Below are 20,828 nucleotides of genomic sequence, written 5' to 3' on the forward strand. Positions count from 1 at the left end.
TGAACAGACGGCGGCGGACGGCATACTGTCGTGAACAGACGGCGGCGAACGGCATACTGTCGTAAACAGTGGCGGACGATATACAGTCGTGAACAGACGGCGCCATGGCTGCTGTTAGCGTGCTGCTGATTTCACAGCGACAATATCGCTTGTTTCACTAAAGCCTGCTTGAAATTCGTCCGTTTAAAAGCAAAACAGCCCTCATCCATGGAGGAGTTTGCTCGTTGTCTGTTATAAGCAGTGGTTTTTAACCACCCTCCAGAAAAGAAAAGAAAAAACCCTCTCAGTAATTTATGTTCCGAAAAATGTCAAGAATGAAATAAAGCATCTAGTCTTTGAGTCCTGAATATAATTAAAGGGCAGCTCTCCTGAGATAGAGCCGTAAGTGTGCAAGCGTTCAATAATCACTTACACTGTTGTAAATGAATCAAACTAAAGGGAAACAGATCAATAAATACGGACAACCCAACAGGTACAAAGTTTGCAGTAGGCCACACAGCAGAGCATCAACAGTATGCAGACGCTTCCTTCACCAAGAGAAGGTAAACATGCGCTGACCGAAACAAAGTCCCATTAAACACTTTTCTTTTTGCTACGAAAGCTTCCCCTGGGACGGTCTCTGCAAAGTCCTCTCAGGGAACGCACACACACCACCTCATACCACCACCACCTGGCCCGAGCTCGTCAGACTGCACTCGACCTCGACCCCAGAGACCGCAGTTGACAGGACCAGGGGTGAACTTGGGACCCGATGAGGTTCCGGGGAGAGGTGACATTCAGGGCCAGACCATCCATCTGGGACGGGCCACAGGCTTGGGCTCTCTCGGACGGGCTGCTGGCCACGTGCCTGTCCACACTCTGCACAGGCAAGACCTGTAGAGAAAGCAAGGTCAGTGTCCGCAGAGCCGCTCGGAGCATGAGGGGGACCCCATTTCTGGTCCCAGGCCCCTGGCATCCCTGCCGCCCTTTGAGATGAGGGTGTTGTTCCGGGATGCAGCCTCGGTACCTGGGCTCACTTGAAGTGGGTTTCTAGGACCTGCAACCAAAGTGTCTTCACCAACACAATGGTCCTTTCACTTCCCTTAGTGACAGTGAGGAGTCTGGGGTGAATACGGGAGACTAGGCATCATGAGTAAAGGGATGTTAAAGGAGACGGCTGAATCAAGCTCCAATTATTCATTCTTTGCCTTTGGTCAATCTCCAGAGCCCTGAAACAGTTTTTTTTTTTAAACCAATTTTTCAGCTTTATACTTATTTTCTTGTGAAGACTCACAACCTCTTTGTTCTACTGTAGTTGAAAGTCCCACCACAGTAGACTTTTGTAATTTTTTTTCTCTTTGCCTTCTTTTCGATTAGTTTTTTATTTTATTTATTTTTTTTAAAGATTTATTTTTTTCAACAGAGAGAGACGGAGAGAGAGGGAACACAAGCAGGGGGAGTGGGAGAGGGAGAAGCAGGCTTCCCGCCAAGCAGGGAGCCCAATGTGGGACTTGATCCCAGGACACTGGGATCATGACCTGAGCCGAAGGCAGACGCGTCACGACTGAGCCACCCAGGCGCCCTCATTAGTTTTTTAAACATTTGCTCCCCCCCCCCCCCCACGCTCTATTTCCGCTTGTCCAATGGCTACCTTAGACACTTGGTCATGCACTACTCGTCGGAGGCTACATCAGTGTTTGTTCTCCCATGAACAAATGATTGCACAACTCTTTACTCTCACTCACTCCTGTACTGCTGTGTATTTTTAAATTCTAGCTTAAAAAAGGAGACCTCACTTGACATTCTTAGGATTTTATTATATAGTCACTGTTTGATGTATTTACCATATTCTTTGCTCTTTATTACTTCTTGCATCTCAAACCCTCCTTCTGGGATTGTTTTCCCTCTGCCTGAAGAATATCCCTTCATTCTGACACGAGTGTCTACATGGTCTTCAACTTCCACGTTTTCCCAGTTTTATGAAGATGGAACTGAAGTACAACATGGTTGTAGTTCCAGGAGTGTGATGAGTGATCTGATGTCTGTATGTATTGTGAATGATGACAATACGTCTAGTTAACATCCTGTGATGAAAACTTTTACGATCTACTCTCTTACCAAGTTTCAAATAACAATACTGCCAACTACAGTTGCCATGCTGTGCACTGCACCCCAGGACGTACCTACCTCACTCAAGTCCGTACCTTCCGACCCCTCCACTCACTTCTCCTGCCCCCCCCCCCGCCCTGGCCATCTCTGCCAACACCAATCTGCATTCTGCATTGATGAGTTTGATTTTCTGTCTTTTTCGATTCCATGTGAGATCATATGTTATTGGTCTTTCTCTGACTTATTTCACTTAGCATAATGCCCTCAAGGTTCATCTGTGGTATCAAAAATGGCAGGATTTCATTCTCTTTAGGGCTCAATAATATCCCATTTTGTGTGTGGACATATGTGGACCACATTTTCTTTATCCATTCATCTGTCAACAGAAACTTGGTGGTTTCCATCTTGACTATTGTGGATAAAGTTACAATGAACATGGGTGTGTAGACATTACTTCACTTTTATTTTTGAAGGAGGTTTTTGCTGAGTTTAGCAGGTTTGATTACATCTTCTCAACATTGAAGTTAACAGTTGATTGGTTTCTGGTTTCCACTGCTCCTGTTCAAAGTCAGGTGGCTACTTTGAAGGTGCTCCAGTTCATTTCCCCTCTGGCTGCTCTAAAGATTTTCTTCTTGTCTTTGGTAGCTGCAGTTTCACTGCCATGTATTCAGGTGTGAATTTCCTTGTTTTTTGTTCCTGCTTGGATGTGATGTGGTTTCTTGAGACCGAATCTTAAAAAGTGCGTGGAATGTGTATGAAGAATGTATGAGAATGTATGAGTAATGCACGTGTAGCAGAGTCTGGCCGGCACCCCAGGAGCTGCTGGTACCCCTCTGCACAATCACATACCTACCCCGCCTTCCTCTGAAGGCAACAACTACCTTGACTTTTATGGAAATAACTTCCTTGTCTTCTTTACAGTTTTCCACTTAAGTGTGCAACCCTAAACTCTGTACTTTAGCTTTGCCCAGTTTTAAACCCAGTGTGGACAGATTCATAAAACATATTGCTTCCACTGTGGCTTCTATTGCCCAGGATTTTATGTGTGAGACTCCTCCATTATGTTGTATACAAGTTCATGTTGTTTGTTCTTTTCAATTCTCAATGGTACTCTGTGACATGAATATATCATTTTTTCCATTCTACTGTTAAAGAACATTTGGGCTATTACAAATAATGCTGCTGTGTCATTCTAGTGCATGTTTCTTCTTTTTAAAATAATTTTATTAGAGAGAGAGAGAGAAAGCATGTGCTCGTGTGTGCACACGAGTGGGGGGAGGGGCAGAGGGAGTAGCAGGACTCCTGCTGAGTGCGGAGCCTGACCACATGGGGCTGGATCCCACAACCCTGAGACCATGACTGAGCCAAAAGCAGACGCTTCACCGACTGAGCCACCCAGGTGCCCCGAGTGCATGTTTCTTGATATATGTGTGTGCATGTTTCTTTTGGATACTTACCTAGGGGTGTGTGAGTCTTCAAATTTATGGACAATGTCAAAATGTCTATACCAATTTATGGACAAACAGCACTGTATGAGGAACTTGCTGCCCCATACCTCAAAAGTCTACACTGTCAGTATTTTTACTATTAATCATTCCGGTAGGTATGTAGTGGTATCTTGGCGATTTAAAATACATTTTCCCTTGGTGCGCCTGGGTGGCTCAGTCAGTGAAGTGTCCGACCCTTGGTTTCCCCTCAGGTCATGATATCTGGATCTGGAAATCCAGCCCCATGTGGGGCTCCGTACTCAGCGGGGAGTCTGATTCCCCTCCCCCATCCCTCTCCCGGCCTTCTTCCTCTGCCCCTCCCCCCACTCGCGCTTGCACACTCTCTCTCTGAAATGAATAAAGCTTAAAAAAATTTTTTCCTTTACTTTACCAATGAAGTTGAACACTTACATGTGTTTAATTGGCCATTTGAATTTTGATTTCTGTGAAGAGTCTGTTCAAACTGCTTGCCTATTATTTTACTGGGTTTCTTTCCCTATTGATTCCTGAAGTTCTTTCCATATATTGCCTGGGATATACCAAATGCTCAATAAAATGTATCTGCCATGCACACTGTGTATGATTGCTTTTACCATTCCATGTTCTCATACGAACAAAAACGGATCTACTTTGTTATTTTTAAGGCATTGTATAGATGTACAATAAGTCATAACGTAACCAATCTTCTGATAATCTTTAGGGTTATTTGTAGTTTTTCACTATGTTATATACTACAATGAATATTCTTATAAGATATTTTTGTACATTTGTGCAAAAATTTTTGTTAGAATCTTAGCAGAATGGCTTAAGATTTAGAAAAGACAGATGAAATGACCTATATAAAGACTTTATTTTAAATTTCTATCAATAATGTGTGAAAGTGATTATTTTGGAGTTTTAAAATTCTCCTCTTCTGGAGGCTCCTGGCTGGTTCAGTCAGTAAATATGCAACTCTTGATCTTGGGGTTGTAGGTTTAAGCCCTGTGTTGGGTGTAGAGATTACTTAAAAAACTAAAATCTGGGCACCTGGGTGGCTCAGTCGTTAAGTGTCTGCCTTTGGCTCAGGTCATGATCCAGGGATCCTGGGATCGAGCCCCGCATCGGGCTCCCTGCTCCGCGGGAAGCCTGCTTCTCCTTCTCCCACTCCCCCTACTTATATTCCTTCCCTCCCTTTGTCTCTCTCTGTCAAATAAATAAATAAAATCTTACCAAAAAAAAAAAATCTTACAAAAAAAAATTCTCTTCTTCTAGTTCCTGTACTTTCTGTGAACATTGCCCAAAGGAAGGCCTGGTTGTATATCACAGTCTATGACCTCCTTCAGTCGGGTAGCTTCAGTGCCATCCATCCACATGCTGCAGGATCTTGAATATCAAGCCTGGTGTATCTTTTGCTCTGCAGAACGGATTACATTACCTTTCTCGGCAACCTGTGTTTATCCCAGAAAATGGCCTTCCCGCCATTCTGTTCATATCAGAAACCTGGGCTTCATATATTTGATTCCTCCCCCTTCCCTTTCTCTACACCCAGCTAACTCTTAAGTCTTGTGGATTTTACCTAATTATCTAATTATCTCTTGAGCTCCCCTATCCTCGCTCTTGAATCACTGCAGTAGTCTTTTAAATATGCTCTGCCTCTAGATGTGGCCCTTCCTTTCACGAATTCAGAAGGCATGCTATGCAGTTCTCTTTCTGAAATGCAGCCTTTGGGTAAAGCCCCAAACCTTCAACGTCAGGACCAAAGTCTCTGGGGATCTAGCTGCTTCTCTGCTGCATGCAAGCCCGCAGACCTCATGATCGCCTTCATTTGCCACAACCTGCGGGTTTCACCGCAGACCCTTCTCCCTCATCTTACCCCTCTGTATTCAAACGCTTAAATAACTTTTGAGTTTCATTTTACGTGTGACTGCGGTTGTATTTAATAAATACTTTCATCTGTTAGGCTTGAGATGACCCCAGACATTCAAACAGACATGTCAAGAAAGCAGCTGGAGATTAGCAGCACACAGGTGATCACACTCCGTTGGAGAGAAATTATAGCTAGAGAAGGTTCCAGGCCTGAAGTCAGGAGGCGGAGGAACCATCCGAGATTAAGAAGAAAGACAGGGGAACAGGGTTGGAAAGACCGAGAGGACTAAGAGTTGGAAAGAGAGAGGGACGGCCATGTGTTGCCTGCTGCTGACCCGGCTCTGACAGCTCCACACAGGTATCTCCTGCCTGTTTCCATGACGCATCAACCTCCTGCCAAAATGGAGGATCCCAACCCTTAGCAGAGAGGACTCTCATCAACTCTAAGTAAGAACTACGTCACAGGCCTTTATTGTTGGGAGATTTCAGCACCGAGCTCAAGACACACTCAGTAAAAACTTAATGACTTAATCGTCAACACACATATGTGTAAGTCCTCAAGGAATTCACATACCACTTGGGGAAGACAGACAGAAACTACTCTTTATAATATGAAGCAGGGTAACCAGGTGCCAGGGAACAAGTGTACCCCTGGGGAGAGCTGCTTGGAAAAGGGGGTGCCTCCATGAGGGAGCAGGGAAAGTGGAGGCTCAAGCTCGTGAAAGAGGGATCCTTGTTTGCTCTTAGTGTTATTTACCCCACTGTGGCAGGACAGACACGGGACGGAGGTGACATCTGAACTATTTACCGTACCACGAAGGGACAGAGGTGACACCCAAACCCTTCACTGGCAGAAAGATGCAGGGTAAAGATGAGCATTGTGTTTAAAAAAATTTTTTTTTAATTTGACAGAGAGAGAGACAGCGAGAGGGGGAGAGAGGGAACACAAGCAGGGGGAGTGGGAGAGGGAGAAGCAGGCCTCCTGCTGAGCAGGGAGCCCGACGCGGGGTTCGATCCCAGGACTCTGGGATCATGACCAGAGCCGAAGGCAGACGCTCAACGACTGAGCCACCCGGGTGCCCCGAGCATTGTGTTTAAAATACTATTATGTATGCATTACTTGCCTCAACACTTATGGATGATTTTAGTCTTTATATTTTCTAGCAATATCTAAATTTTCTATTCCGCTATAATTTAGGGGGTGGTTAGTCTTGTTCTTTTTAAAATCAGAGTTTCATTTGGGCAAAATGAAAATAACTTAATTCAAAAGCAACATCCTTGCACATATACAATAAGTCAGTAATTTCCAGAACACTAGTCTTATAAAAATCCCATAAATGCTTAACAACAGTTTGAAGACTGTATTTGTGTATCTGGCAGAATTAAAATTACGCTTTCTCCTTAAGAATGGAAATACAGCATAATAAATGAGGTGAACATGAATTTTTTCCTACTCCTGGACACTGAAAGATTCAACTGGAAATGAAAACATGACATCACCCACCAGTAATGAGGAAAAAATGAGGCCGTGCACAAACACACTATGTTCTGATTTATTAAACCTCAAGTGAGCTTCACTTTATCCCCCATGAGTGATGGGCTACACTGGTTGCCAAAGCCTTCATTTTTACTAAATATCTTTGTAAATATTGTGGTTGCTCTGGTCTGTGGCCACCTCCCTCAGACAGTGTATCAGTGGAAAAGAATCCCCATTCCCAGCAAATGTTAAAACTGCCATATGTGTAATCTTACAAACCTCATGCTAAGCATGGGTTTCAGGGTCTGCAGGAGAAAATTCCAGGAAAAGGCCAGTTCTGGAGGCTGTGGCTGCTCTTCCCAAAGCAGGAAGGCCACGTCCAGAGCACCAGAGGGAAGCACGTGAGCAGTGGACAAGAACCTGCCCCTGAGGAGGGTGTGACCCACCGACCCTCACTGGGCGCAGCTCCCCACACTGACCCTGAACGTTGGCGGCGACTGTCATCCCATCTGCTTTCCGGGCACGGGCGCTCTAGTTTGCACCCCCAGGCAGCTGCCTCCTGTGGCCTGATGGGCGTGTGGAGCCAGAACAGGGAGAAGGGCTGTTCCTGCCCACGTGGGGCACACTGTGATGCTAGCCTAGGTCTGCAGGGTGGGAGCACGCAGGGGCCAGGGGGCCAGGGGCTCCGGCTTGACAGTGGTGGAAAGAGAGACCAGACCAGCTCAGAGTCATAGGTCCCCCATTCTCAGCGACTAGTCAGGCAAACTATTTATCTCCAGGAAGTTCTAGTTTCCCCAGTTAGCCTCAGCCTTCCTCCTTTGTGGAATGGAGGGTAGAAGGGTGTCATCGTGTTGGAGGGTTTATTGAGATGGCACATGCAGCGCACCCAGGAGAACCAGGCATGGCGAAGAGGCCCTCGATGCCGGTCCCTGCAGGCCAGGATCCCATTCTGCCAGGGGACATACTGGACATGCCTGCCCTAGGTTATTTTAAAACTCGACAAAACGATGTAAGTGCCAAATGAGATGCATTACATCTTCAGCACTGAAGCGCACTTTAGTACACTTTTATGGCAAAAATGACTTACCGTAGTTTTTAAGAATGGAAATTAAACTATATATGCCAGATATATATATCTGGTTTTTTTACACAAAATTTCTTCTGAAACCGTTGTCTTGATCTCTTGTGAGAATATTACAAGTGTTAAAACAGGTTGGTGTGGACATGCAAAACAATATCCTGGCTTTAGGGACATGATATAAATGCACATCTCCAACCAAGCCTAAACTTTAATAACAGCTATAAAAAGCAGAAATTGAACTAAATTTTAAAACCTCTCCAACCAGTAGAACCAGTGGTTAGGTCAATCTTGCATCTCTGCATTTCCACGAATTATCTACAATAAAGAGTACAGGAGGAATAACAAGTTTGGGGGTGACGAGTACATGGTGCTCTTCCGAACATGCTCATGCAGTGCCTGGGAGCCGTCCAGGCCAAGTTGGCCTCATCTCCAGAGCAAAGTACATTTAGAAACCTATGGTGTCACAGACGAGGTCATTTTGGGGAAGTGCGCTGCATCACAATGAAACCACCACACCGAGTCCTTACCATGTTCCTGCAGATTTCTCTACCCAGAATGTCTTCTTCCTTGAACTATACTTTCCAATCTTAGTCCCAAACTTAGTCCTGGACGAGAGGGGGGTCTCTGAAACAAGGGGCCTCCTCCTCGAGATCACGCATGGGGCACTGACACCCAGAGCTCCTGCCCAACTGGCTTTGTTTCCAGGGTCCACGCAAGCCCCTTCCCTGGCTCAGTTGCCCTGAGGACACCCTGCAGTGCTGTGTGAGTGACCCTGGCCCAAAGGGTTTGCCTGTATGGGCTGGGTGTTCACATAAGAAGGCCACAGCTTCGGGCAGCACACAACATGGGGCAGAGGGAATCGTGGTGGACCAGTCCCCACTGCTGCCTGCCACCATGTTACCATGTTCTCGTGGATGCAAATTCTGAGTTCAGGATTCTGTGATCCCAGCTTTCTGGGTCATCAGAGAGGATACTTGAGAGGCGAGGAGAATGGAGCCCAACATAATTTATTTTACTGCCCACAAGCTCGATGTGTAACTTTGCACATTTGGAATATTGCACGTGAACCTTCATCTGAACCCGTCTCGATCCCTTCATGATCCCTTCATCCTTTCCAGTCTCCCAGACTGAATGTTCCTGCAGCAAAACAGGGAATGTCACTCCTGATGCTTTACTCAATTCTCAAAACAAGGAACTGGACTTCATCAGATTACGTCCTCCCATCAAGATGTCAGCACCTGGCATCCTCAAGTGGACCATTTGCTGGAGTTTGTCTCCACATCCAGATGTAATGCAGAGGAGCGCATCCACACCTTCTCACCTGACACATTCAGCACGGAGATTCAGGGTCTGGGCCCAGGATCCCGACCTAGAACCCCCCTGGCAGTCCACATGGACCATTCTACTAAGCCCACACCTGATCGCTCTCTCAGGGAGTGAAGGGAGTCCCCAAGAAGGGGGGACCTCCAAGGTCCTGTAGCCTGACACACCACCTCCAAGACACAGAATCACTTGAAACGAAATGGTCAAGCCTGTGTCTCAGAGGCCCCTCTTCAGCATTCCCAACAGAATGTCTTTCCAGTTGGTGGACTCGTAATCTCACCAGGCAGCTCAGGGCACCCGTGTGGTTATGAAAAAGAGTTTTTGTTTGTTCGTTTACTCCACAAAGCCCAAATCAGCCTGTCTGTACCTTTGTCCACTGATCCTGGCTCTGGTCTCTGGAGTGCAATCTCTCCGCCTCCGTTTCCCAGTCCCTGCAGACAACTGGCTGAAGGGAGGTGACCCCACGCCTGGCAGGGCCACTTCTCTCCTACGACAAGGAGCTGAACGTGACGAGTTGCACCGAAAATCATGACCAAACCATCCTAATTACTGCAGCTTCTTATCATAAGAGCTGAAATGCAGGACAGAAAAGTCCTCTGCCTTGTTCTGCATCAAGAATGGCTTGGCTATTCTTTCGTCCTTGTATTTCCATATACATTTTACAATTTGTCAAGTTCCACCAAAAAAAGGGAGGGGGGTAAACTATGAGGACTCTGGTTAAAACTGCATCAACTCCAATCAGTTTAAGTAGAAACAGTATCTTGCAATCCTGAATGTTCCATTCCCCAAAGTCAGTATCTGCCCTCCCCGTATTGCTGCTGTAATTTCCTTCAACATTTTCTCTGAAGAGAGCTTGCTCATCATTGCTTAGATTTACCCCTAAATACTTGTTATATTTTTAATATATTTGACATTTGATATTTAAAGCACATCTTCCCTTTCTCTAACTGTAGAAAGACACAACTGATTTTTTTTTTTTAAAGATTTTATTTATTTATTTGAGAGAGAGAGAGAGAGACAGCGGGAGAGGGAACACAAGCAGGGGGAGTGGGAGAGGGAGAAGCAGGCTTCCCGGAGAGCAGGGAGCCCGATGCAGGGCTCGATCCCAGGACCCTGGGATCATGACCTGAGCCGAAGGCAGATGCTTAATGACTGAGCCACCCAGGCGCCCCGAGACAACTGATTTTTATATATTATGTATCTGGAAAACACGTTATATGATTTAATTATTTTTCTAAGTTATTTTTGATTTTGTACATATATACCATACCATCTGGGACTAACAGAATTTTTCCTTCTATTATTTAATTTGTTCGTTGTATTTTTTTCCCTTCTTCTTTTTCTTGCTTTCCTCCACTGGCCAGGACCATCATGGGCCTCCTTGTCTTGTTCCCAGAAAGGGGAAAATTTCAGTATTTCACCACTGAGTATTTTTTTAAATAACAACTTTACTGAGAGATAATTTACATACCATAAAAGTCACCCTTTTAAAGTATATAATTCAGTGGTTTCTAGTACATTCATAGTGGGGAGCCATACCCACTGCCTGTTTCTGACACATTGCAGTAACCCCATAAAGAAACCCCAGAGACTGCCCATCCATTCCCTCCCTCTGTGCATTTGCCTGTTCAGGGCATTTCACATGCGGTATGTCCTCTCATGACTGGCTTCTTGTGCTGAGCACCGTGTCTTTGAGGCTTGTCCACATGGTAGCAATATCAATGCTTTATTCCTTTTTATTACCGAATGATATTCCACTGTGTGGTTAGACCACATTTATCCATTCATCAGCGAATGGGGCATTTGGGTTGTTTCCACATGTTGGCTGTTAAGAACAGCATAGCAATTAAATTCGAAATTCATGGATAAATTCTCATGTGGATACATATTTCGTCTTCCTGGGTACATAGCTATGGGTGGAAGTATGTTGTTTTGTAGATAACTGTCAGACTAAGGAATTTCTTCCATTTCTACTATGCAAAAGCCTTCTTTCTTTCTTCTTTAAACATTAACATGATCGTATAATTCTTTTTTGGGGGGGGGTGGTTATCCTTAAATCAACCGGTATCTCTTGAATAAGCCCAATGTAGTCGTGGTGTATTATCCTATTTATGTATTGCTGGATTTGGTTTGTTAATATTTTAGTTTTGTGAATCTATGTTCATTAGTGAGACTGATCGATAATTTTCCTTTCTTGTAATATCCTTGTCAGGCTGTTGTATGGTTACACTAGCCTTAAAACATTGTTTGATAAAATCTGTTGATGAATAATACAGGTGTGTGGTATTCTTTGTGGGGAGGTGTGAAATTATGAATGACTCCCTCAATAGTTACAGACAATTCATATTTTCTATTTCTCTTTCTGACAGTTTCATTAAAATGTATTTTCTAGGAATTGTCATATTGTCTAACTTTCCTGGCAGAAAGTTGTCGATAATATCCTCTTAGTGTTCTTTTACTTGCTCTCAGAATCTACAGGGATGGCGTCTTTGAGTCCTCACGCTGGTAACCTGCACTTCCTCCTCTTTGTTCCTTCATCAGCCTTGCTGCTGATTTTATTAGGTCTGCTTAAAAACAAAACAAAACAAAACCCCAGGGACACCTGGGTCACCCGGTCTGTTAAGTGTCTGCCTTCGGCTCAGGTCATGAGGTCCTGGGATCGAGTCCCTCATCAGGCTCCCTGTTCAGCGGGGAGTCTGCTTCTCCCTCTGCCTGCCGCTCCCCTGCTTGTGCTCTCTCTCTCTGGAAAATAAATATACAAAACCTTAAAAAAAAATTTTAAAAACTAAACCCCCAGCTGTGGCGCTATGGACATTGTTTCCTATTTCACTGACAGTTCTGCCCCCTGACATTTCTGGCAGACTCCCCCAGGGCAGGAAGCTACCCAGGGGCTCCAATTTTTTTTTTTTTTTTTTTAACCACACTGGTGATTTTAAATTTTTATAGTGATCAGGCTTTTTCAGTCTTTGATGGTAAGGTTGGTAGAACCACCCAACCTGCCAGTATTTGATACAGAAAACTGATTTTTAACTGTGTACTTTTAAAATTTATGCCATGTGTATGTATTTGTATTAAAGATTCCAGAATATGAAAATCATTTAAACAATGAAGTGGCAGCGAACTGGGCATCCTCTATATTTACGGCTTAGTACACATCACAGAATCTTCATGGAGACGCACGCCACAGCTCAGGAACGGGGACAGTCTACACCAAGGCACATTCACACACTAGCACTCCACTTACATGTGAACATTCCTTAGAGAGAGAAAGTCAGGAACAGCAAATGAAGCAGCTATCACACTTTGCTGTGAATTAGCTGAAGTCGTCTGCGGCACAGGAAGGCAGACAACAGACCCCAGGAGGTAACACCTATTTCTGAGAGTGACCTCTGTAAAATTTCCAAAATTTAGCTTTATCGAGGTGCCATCTACCAAGCTGTCATATGGAAAACAACCACACCCTTCTTTTTTTTTTTTTTTTTTAAAGATTTTATTTATTTATTTGACAGAGAGATAGAGCCAGAGAGCACAACTGGAGAGAATGGCAGAGGGAGAGGGAGAAGCAGGCTTCCCACTTGAGCAGGGAGCCCGATGCGGGGCTCGATCCCAGGACCCTGGGATCATGACCTGAGCCGAAGGCAGACGCTTAACCATCTGAGCCACCCAGGCGCCCCAACCACACCCTTCTAAGAAAAACTAACTCCTCGGTACTCTTGAGCACAGGAGTAAAAATACGGCAAAGGTGACGTTACTCCAGTATGTGTTCCGGAGGCTGAACCTGTGCTGGCCGCCCTTGTGGCCTGGGCGCGGAGGGACCCGCTCACATCCCGCGGGGACGCACACCACACTGCAGGGCTACCGTCAGGGCCAACTTTCAGGACACAGTTACGGCTGCAGTAATAAAGGGGAGGGGACCTCGAATACCAGCATTTTCCACGTACTATGTGGTTAAAATAGTTTCTGCAGAAGGATTCATGTAACAGTCCATTAAGCCACAAAATGTTAGAGCAGGGACCTCAGAAACCAGAGTCCTGGTCTCTGAGCACCGTCAGTCTCGGCATCACGGGACGGCTGCTTGTCCTCTACACGTCTGCTTCAAGTCACCTCTTTTTCTGATGGCTTACATTCTTTTAGAAAGTCTTTTTCTGATCTGGTTATGAGCTCAAAATGTTATAACAACACAGATTACATGGTAAAGTCCCTGCATCACTCAGAGATAAACATTATTAAGAGTCTGATATTTATTCCTTGTTTATTCCTTCCTGTTTGTTCTCCAGGAAGGTGCTACTCTACACATTCATGAGAAGAAGGTAAGATGACATCACATGCACTGTTCTGACTTTCCTTTCTTCCTCTTGGGATATTGTGGAAAATTTGCAAGCCTGCAGAGCAACTCTCTGTCTCTCTACATAGCTTTAGGCGCCCACCGTCCCTGCTCCTTGATGTTACAATGTTGCAGAGTGCCTCCCTGGAGGCACAGACTTGCAGAGAAAGACTCTGGATGCATGTCTCCCTAGCAGTCAAATGCCGGGACAGCAAAGAGCTATTGCTAAGCTGTCCTCAAAGAGTATAAAGGTTTCTGTTTGTCCCAAACACTGTGTCCAACGCAGCATAACATTTTTTCCCTCCCCAAACAGTGTATGTGTTTCAAATCAGGCCACTTTTTTAAAAGAGAAATTTCAGATTCACAGCAAAATACAGAGGGAAGTACAGAGGTTTTCCATATATTCTCAGTCCACCCCTCATACATAACCTCACCTATTACCAACACCCCCGCTAGAGTGGTGTGTCTGTTACTATCGAAAACCTGTACCAACACATAATGATCACCCAAGCCCTTACATTAGAGTTTACACTTGGTATTATATATTCTACGGTTCTGGACAAATGTGTAATGACATGGATCCACCGTTAGGGTATCATGCTGGATAGTTTCACTGCCTTAACCATTCTCTGTGTTCTGTTGATTCAGCCCTCCCTCCAACCTGACCCTGGCAACCACTGATCTTTCACTCTTCTCCACAGCTGTGCCTTTACCAGAAGGTAATATAGTTGGAATCGTAAAGTATGTAGCCTTTTCAAACTGACTTCTTTCACTAGTAATGTGCATTTAAGTTTCCTCCATGTCTTTTCATGGCTTGGTAGAGCATTTCCTTTAAGCACTGAATAATATTCCCTTGTGTGGATGGACTGCAGGTTATTTATCCATCACCTACTGAACAGCATCTTGGTTGCTTCCAAGTTTTGGCAGGTATGAATAAAGCTGCTGTAAACATCTGTGTGCAGGTATTCGTGTGGACTTAAGTTTTCAACTTATTTGGGCAAATATCAAGGAGCATGGCTGCTGGAGCATGGTATGTTTAGTTTTCTAAGAAACCATCAGACTGTTTTCCAAAGTGGCTGCACCATTTTGCATTCCCACCAGCAAGGACTGAGAGTTCCTATTGCTCCACATCCTTGCTCGCATACGGCGTTGTCTGTGTTTTAGATTTTTGCCATTCTACTAAGCGTGTAGTGGTACACATTGTTGTTTAATCTCCAAAGTCCTTTTCTTTCCTTATTGTGTAAGTATTTTTAGAGGGGGAGGTGAGAGTCCTATCTCTAATGTGAGAATTGTCCCAAATGTTTGGTGATCCTGAGCTATCTGCTCAGTACTAAGAGTACAGGGTTAAAATACTGACCAAAAGCTTTGAACATGTGGGTGGGGATGGTCAACCTTGTGCTTATACTGAATTGTATTAGTAGTGAGTCTGGATTCTGAACATGGTGGGGAACTTCCCTGTTCCACCAGCCACCCAAGCCAAGTGGATGAGAACGCAGGTTCAATTTGGGGGCAGATGCCTAATACTTAGAACAAATGATGGAGACATCAGGAGGACTGGGGTCATCTGAGCTGCTACTCTTTTATTTTTTTTAAGATTTTATTTATTTGAGAGAGAGAGAGAGAGAGCACAAGCAGGGGAGGGGCAGAGGGAGAAGCAGACTCCCCACTGAGCAGGGAGCCTGACGCGGGACTGGATCCCAGGACCCTGGAATCATGACTCGAGAGGAAGGCAGACGCTTCACAGACTGAGCCACCCAGGCGCCCCCTGACTTGCTACTCTTAAGTGCAGTCTCCAGCAAACCTCACTGTTGGCAGCATTTATAATTTCTAAACCTGGAACACCCACATGTCTTTGGACTGTGGTGCTGTCTGTCAGAGTCTATGTGCCTTTAATGTTTAAGGAATTTCTCAAAATTTCTTTCTTCTAATAGTACTAATTATTTTGCAGTACAGTGTTACAAAAAAAACCCCAAACAACAACAAAAACCCCCAACAAATATAGTTTCTGTTATTTTCGGAATTGGGGTGGCCCACGTGCTTAGTCAATCATCTTGATTTGATCTACCCAGGTCATTTTAAGATTTTGGAATAACAAAAATGTAGCTCCTGTCAGAAAATTTGGGACACCTGAAGTAGAATAATAAGAATCTTAAAGATAGCTATTATATAATTACCTAGTCTATGACGGCATTTTACATACGATATTCATTTTATTTGCACAAAAATTTGAAAGATAGGTATTATCATCCCAATTGTACAGAGGAATAAACTTTAATCAGACACAACACTAACTCATCCAAGGTCCCCATAAACAGCGGTGGAACTCTGCTCTCTGACCTCTTCATTTGTAGATTAAAAAAAACACACACACACACAAAAAAACCCCCCAAAACCCCCCACAACTGAGGCCAAAGTAGACAACCAATTCGCCAGAGTAACCATAATCAGAAGGCTCTAAGCTCCTATGCACATTTTCTTGTTATTGCTTCAAGGTTGGAAGTTACATAATTTCAGTGACATTAATATGTAACAGCTCTTTGCTTTGTTATGCTTTGTTAACAACACTGCAGGACTGGGGGGAGCAGGCAGAGAGACAAGCCAGATAACCCCACTACAGGCATCCCAGGAATGCACAGTCCTCAACGTGGCAACAAGGGTGTCTCTGGGCTCTGGTAAATCTCAAGTGGTACCATGTCAGCTGGTGTGAACTTTAAGATTTTTTTTTAATGCAAACAGTCTACGGAAACCACACATTTCTTAATCAGCCTCTACTTTTGAGCTTCCAGCCCCCGCCTTCCTGGCCTCCAGACTAATGCCTTCCCCTGCCTTTGCTTTCTGCTTCTCCTGCGATTTAGAAAAAATATTTCCCTTGGTAACCATCTTCCCTGGTTACTCTCTTGGCTGTTCTGCACGAAGATCTGAAAGGCATTTGTCCCCAAGGGAAGCAGTTATTTTAGATTTTACTAAGAAGTCAGTTAACATTTCTCAACAATCCTCTTTCTTTGTTTTAAAGAAAGCTCTGGTTCTGTTTCATTTTCAGCTGGAGACTTAAATGACACCAAGCAAAACCTACTTAGTTTAGAATTTCAGGTAAAAAAGTTTTTAATTTTAAGTTTCTACTAAAGCATGTGGAATGGTTTTAATATTTGGGTGTTTTATGTTGCAAATGTGTTTAACACTTGAGGAAATTAGCTCTTACTAATAGATTTTTAAAAGTTTAAAGTGTGCATTATGCTGCTTACTTGTTTTTTTTCAGGATGAATACTTCCCAAGTATTTTGAACTTTTACGGAATTAGGATTAAATATATTCTTATATGTTTAAATAGAATTACATGCTCAATAGAATTATAAGTTGGTTTGAAAATTACATTCTCTATTTTTAAGACCTAAAAGAACATGAAATATTAATTAAAAATATTTTTCATTTTTAAGCCTGTTGAGTGAAGTTAAAAGGGACAACTGACATTTCATGGCTTTGTGTAGAAGTTTAAAATTCTCAATTTAATGTTTTAAAAACTTACTTAAGACAGTTGATGAAAAACTTTAAATGGGAAAAGTTAACCAAGACTTAGATGGTATTTAATGTTGGGATAAAACAGGAAGTGCTAGAAAGAAAAATTTACTTGATAAAAATAACATCTACTGTGATTAGAGGATCATAAAATTTTACCTCTAGAAATATATTTACTCAATTGCAGAGTTGCTCATTAAAGTAAATATTAAACGTAATGCAAAGTTCTACATATCACTGAAAATAACAAAGGCCTAGCATCAACTATAAAGTTAGTATTTAAGAGGCCATTTTGTAAAAATCATTTAAACATTTCAACGAGACTGCTTAGATTCCGACTTTGTTAACATTAAGATAGCTCTGTAAATTTATTTTTGACATGTATATTTATTTTTCTGGATAAGTAAAGGTGAGCCAATTTTGGGGGGGGGGGGGAGAAAAAGCCTAAGGGAGATCTTCCAGGGTGTCGCTGGGGGAGGTCGAGCCCAGGCGAGGCCCTGGGACCACGGCCGTCTAAGATCCCATCCAGGGTGGGGCCCTATCCAGGACTGGGCTCCTCATAACTCTCACCCATTTCAGGATGGGGAGTCTGCACAGATGGCCGTCAATGCAAGACAATTTCCGTGAACTCCCTGCACGGCAAGTGCAGCCGAGACACTCTCCATCAGAGCCCACATCCCCACCACTCGGCACATGCTGCTCCCACTCTGGCTTGCGGCCCAACTTTTCACACTGCTTCCCCTGCTGCCACTGCAGCTCCTTGCCAACCCATCTGCTCACTTTCTGAATCGACTTTTATAACGTCAACTGCCTGTCAGCTGAGGGATTTGCTCCTCTCATACCCTTTGCATGTTAGTTCTACTAAAACTCAAGTAGGTGACATAGATTTATTCTAATGTAGTTTCATTTCAATGACCTCCAGCAGAGGTTTTTGAAGAGACAGTAATTAATGGGCATATATACTGAACAAAAGCTTGCATGCTGAGGTTAGCGGACAAGGACAACACCTCAGAGCTTGGTCCATGTGTAACCGGCCTGGGGAGGAGGACGCTGGATGATGACGTTAAAAAGAACTAGTGACATTCAAGAGGACACACTGAGCTGACAGTGCACCCTCTCCTCTCACCACACCCTACAAGTAACAGAAGATCTCTTGCAAACAAAGACCGAGGGAATGCACAATTGCACTAGGAGCTAAGAAAGGGAGGGGCTCCTGGCCAGACAGACCCCTGGAGGAGCCCCTCAGCAACCAGGAAGCAGACTGAAAAAGAGACTGAGTAAAGGAGAGCTTGTATGGAAAAGCAGGTCGTCGTTAGGTTAAAAGATCCCAAGGATAAATTAAAAAACCAAAAACCAAAACAAAACAAAATGAAAACAAGCCTACACATTATAGTAAAACTTCTGAATATTAAAGATGAGTTGAAAATATGAAAACAACTTCCACAGAAAGAGGGAACAAAAGATTTCTTACAAATGAGATGAGAATCACATTTAAGTTAGACTTCTAACACCAGCGAATGGACAACAGCTAAGGTTTGGAGGAAAACAATTTTGAAATCATTATTCTATTTCCAACTAAACAATGATATTTTCTGATATAAGATTTCAAAAATTTTAAAATCCAAAACATTCTTTTAGAGAAAGAGGATATATTTTATCAGGAAATAAAAGTAATCTGAGGGAACTCCTGGTTCTGATAATGCAGACTAAGCACCCCAGAGCAGTAGCTGCTGAGAATGATTAGAGGAAAAGAGCAAGCCTAATAATTGGGATAGAATTGAAACCAAATAGGTTTTGAACAGCTTTTCTTCTGAAGGCATCTAGAAGGAGGGTCCAGAAGAGAATTTCTTTGTAGCTTTAAAACAGCCTCAGGAGGCAAGAGAGAAATAAAACTCTAGGAACTGGGGCGCCTGGGTGGGTTGAGCATCTGACTCTTGTTTTCGGCTCAGGTCCTCATCTCAGGGCTGTGGGATCCAGCCCTGCATCATGCTCTGCACTCAGCAGGGAGTCTGTTTGAGATTCTCTCTCTCCTTCTGCTCTTCTCCACGCCCCCTGCACTCCCATGCACACACACTCTCTCAAATAAATAAGTGAAATCTTTAAAAACAAACAACATGAAACAAAATAACCCATCTAGGAACAGGCCCATGCCAGCAGCAGGGTGAAGGGAGGGTGATGTGGTGAAGTCCCCAGGCTTTGGTTTGGAGCCCAGTGTAATTAGTAATTAGGTACAGTGAGGCTCAGCTTCAGATCACTCAGTCTGTAACTGGTAGTGCTTAATCTCATGCCCAAAGCAGATGTAAATCCTTCTGAGATAAGGAATGTATCACCCAAGGCTTCAAAGTATTTTCCTAATTTTCATTATACAACATCTGGTCCTCAATCAAAAGCCATCAGGCATATGAAGAAACAAAACAACACAGCTACAACCCCAGGGAAGTAACAGACAATAGAAATCGAGTCCAGAAAATGGGAGTCTTCAGATACAGACTTTAAGAAAAATGTGATTAACATGTTTAAAAAGTAAAAGACAAGACTGAAACTTTCAGTAGAGAATCAGAAACAATGAGAAGAACTCACTGAAAACTCAAAACCTAAAACCCACACAATAACAGAATCAAGAGAGTCAATGGACGGATTTGCTGCTGGAGAGACAGTGAATTGGGATAGAGAATGACCAGGATAATTCATGGAGTGACAGGGGTGAAGACAACGGGAGAGGGCAGACACAGTGAGAAGGCACCCTGCAGGTGCGGCCCTGAACAGAAACAGGACAGAAGTGGGAAAGTATTAGGTGGAGGGATAAGGGCTGATAAGTCTCCAAATTCAATGAACATGAGGCCATAGACTGAAGAAATGCTGTAAGTCCCAAAGAGGATAAAAACAAGAAAATCCTATCTCTGTACAATAGAGCAAAACAGCTGGAAACCAAAGCCAAAAAGACAACATCTCAAAAGCAGCCAAAAAAAAAAAAAAGTTACTTTTAAAGGGAAATAATCAGGTTGGCAGATGACTATTCAATCAAAACTAAGGAAACAAGATGTTGGAATGAAATCTTCAAAATGATGAAACAAAAAACTTGTCAACCTACAATTCCATGTCTAGCAAATACATTCAGAAAGACATAATACATAAATCTTTTCAGATACACACACACAAAAAGATCTGGTCACCAGTCTACATTAAAGCAATTACTAAAAAGTGTTCTTCAGTCATAAAGAACATAACCCTGACCCTGACAGAAGACTGACACTGTGGGACAGAATGAGGAGACACGAAAGGATAAATGATTAGGTAATTCGAAAGCACTGGTTCTCAGGTGGGGCAGGATGATCCCCTCCCTCCCCCAGGATACATCTGGTAATGTGTGAAGACATTTTTGCTTGTCATAGTCGAGGGGAAGGTGCTGGTTGCATCTACGGAGTAGAGGCCAGGGATCCTACTAAATATGCAAAGGCCAGCCCCCACCCCAAAAAAGAATGATCTAACCCAAATGTTAATAGTGCTAAGGTTGAGAGAGCCTGACTTAAATGAACAATCATCACCATCCTCTTCTGAGGACGTAACATATATAAAGAATTAATATGATGGACACAGCACTTGATAATACTTGATAAGATGTATGCAGTAATCTCTACAAAGAGAACAGTAAAAAGTATAAATTAGTAACAGAACAATAAAAACTCAGTAA

General features: G+C 43.5%; 2 protein-coding genes across 3 annotated transcripts in view; one reads left to right on the forward strand and one right to left on the reverse strand.

The window, feature by feature from the left end:
- CENPP (centromere protein P) overlaps nucleotides 1–20,828 on the reverse strand; it is a 234,312-nt gene that overhangs the window by 20,984 nt on the left and 192,500 nt on the right. The gene's annotated exons all lie outside the window — the stretch shown is intronic.
- Nucleotides 16,540–20,828, forward strand: part of ECM2 (extracellular matrix protein 2) — a 33,170-nt gene continuing 28,881 nt past the window's right edge. For both annotated transcript variants that reach the window (XM_035029261.1, XM_035029262.1), the window contains exon 1: nucleotides 16,540–16,715. The gene's annotated coding sequence lies outside the window, so the exon portion shown is untranslated. The remainder of the gene's footprint in view (nucleotides 16,716–20,828) is intronic.

This window comes from Mirounga leonina, unplaced genomic scaffold (genome assembly GCF_011800145.1).
Source record: "Mirounga leonina isolate KUSES-001 unplaced genomic scaffold, KU_Mleo_1.0 Mir_224, whole genome shotgun sequence".
In the NCBI taxonomy this organism is placed as follows: domain Eukaryota; kingdom Metazoa; phylum Chordata; class Mammalia; order Carnivora; family Phocidae; genus Mirounga; species Mirounga leonina.